This window comes from Fundulus heteroclitus, unplaced genomic scaffold (assembly GCF_011125445.2).
Source record: "Fundulus heteroclitus isolate FHET01 unplaced genomic scaffold, MU-UCD_Fhet_4.1 scaffold_46, whole genome shotgun sequence".
Lineage (NCBI taxonomy): Eukaryota > Metazoa > Chordata > Actinopteri > Cyprinodontiformes > Fundulidae > Fundulus > Fundulus heteroclitus.
This window is the reverse complement of record NW_023396879.1, coordinates 766206-768184: the sequence shown is the minus strand read 5'-3', so window position 1 is coordinate 768184 and position 1979 is coordinate 766206. Positions and strand designations below refer to the sequence as shown.

Below are 1979 nucleotides of genomic sequence, written 5' to 3'. Positions count from 1 at the left end.
TTTTGTTTTTGTAATATTACAAGTTTATTATCGTATCCCTTTAGCGCCATTCTCCTGAATTTATTCTCCTAATGAATAAAAATATTTAAAATAAGCTAACCTGGCCCTATTACTCCAGAAGTGAAATAATTCTGCAAACTGTGACTATTCTGGAAATGTTCCCTCTTAATTCTCATAATATGACGTTTTTCTCATAACATTATCACTTTTGTGTTTTTTTTTTTTGTTTACTATATTGACCTGGGACTTTTTTTCCTCATATTATTAATTTTACCTTTTACTCCCCCAAAAAGTCTGTTCCTAAAGGTTCACATGTGACACAGTTTTATGAAATAATGAAGACCACAATGTTTAGATTTACCAAATTGATCCTTATATTCAAAACACATACACACACACACATTGTGTATGTATGTATATATATAGCCTGTGTTGCCACTGTGCAGCTTTAGTGAGTCCAGTTTTGCAACATGGTGCAGCCTTAGTTTATAGAAGGCAGATACAAGTAGTGAAATCAGCCAGAATACATTTCCATGCAGCACAGGAATGAGGCATCTTCTCTGATCCACGTTCACTACAACAGAACTCGACTTTTTTCTGCCACATACAATATGGCGGTGACGTTGACGTGCGAACCTGCGCCCTATGACGCGTCTACGTATATGATGTCTGTGGCGGTAATGCACCATTTCGTTGTGTGCCAACCGCCAAAGAATTCACGAAGAAGAAGGAGAAGAAAGAAGTGGCTCATTCATGCGGCCTAAACAAACCGTAGACTTGTCTTGTGAGGCCTTAAGCTGCCAACCAGAGAACTGGGTAAGAGACAAAGCTAAAGCCTCCTAGACTCTGACAGCATGTGCAGCTCGTCTTAACCGCTATTTGTCTCCGTTTTAGAAGAAGCGACAGCCTGCGAGGGAGCAGTTAGCATCAGAGCTAACTGAGAAGCTAACGGCCAGAGAAGTTTCCTGTTAGAGGAAAAGGGAAAAAGTGACTTCTTATTGAGAACACTGGACACTTATTGGACTCTGGGCTGTTTTGAGGCTTTTCTCCGAGGAACAAAAGCGAGTCTGACGGTAAGAAGATGAATTTAACAACAATTTAACCAGACCTCTCAGCTTTTAATGAAAACTAAGAGATTATGTTAATTTTCGCCGGTGGGGGAGTGAAACACGTGAACGTTATTGTTCAGTTAGTGGATTAAAACAGAAAAAAAAAACACACAACTGCCCAAATGTACAAATAATATTGAATAAAGTACTTTTTAAGTTATTGACCGTATTAATAAACCTTTTTTTTTTTAAGAATGGAGAACTGCTTTTTCATTTTATTTTATTAAAGAGTACCACTCATGCAGAGTGCCTCAAGGTAACGTTGACTGACTCAAGCTAACATTCAATTTTAGTGACCACTTTCCTGGCTTCATTAAGATCTAACTTAACAAATGAACGTTAAAGTTAGCTATTCTTTTATTTTTAGTTTCTCTGTCATGTCACAGGACGTGCTGCTTATAGAAAAGCAGGAATGTTAGTCTGTGGAAGGTAAGAAATTGGTGCGAATGTTCTTTTCATTGTTCATATGCTGGTTTTGAATTAAGAAAGCTTTCTGGATGGGAAGCTAAACGTCTTCAAACGGGAAAGGAAAAATACGACGGAGTATTAGGGCCACACATGAAGAGAAAAAATATTTTTGCCATGACGAGATTAAACTCGACATGTCGACTTTAAAGTCGCCCTGTCGACATTAAACTCGCCATTTCGAGGACAAAGTTGATATATTGTGGCAACTTTAATCTCGACATTCCAAAGTTTGGAGAAAAGAGCAACCGCGCTCCACAGCTGCAGTCTCTGCGTTTTAATTAAGTGTGAAGGTAGTGTTTGTCGACAGTCATTTCAATGTAATACAATGCAAAACTGGAGAACAATAGACTGAACAGTAGAAATCAGTAGAGTGAGAAAATTAGACTGTGATGTCCTCCAGCA

The 1979-nt window shown here is 38.3% G+C and overlaps 1 long non-coding RNA gene across 1 annotated transcript; it reads left to right on the top strand.

Annotated features, from left to right (window-relative positions):
* The first annotated feature begins 723 nt into the window (after positions 1-723).
* On the top strand, positions 724-1176 carry LOC118560622. Its single transcript, XR_004929478.1, has 2 exons — positions 724-816; positions 895-1176. It is a non-coding gene; the product is annotated as an uncharacterized LOC118560622 (long non-coding RNA).
* The last annotated feature ends 803 nt before the right edge of the window (positions 1177-1979 follow it).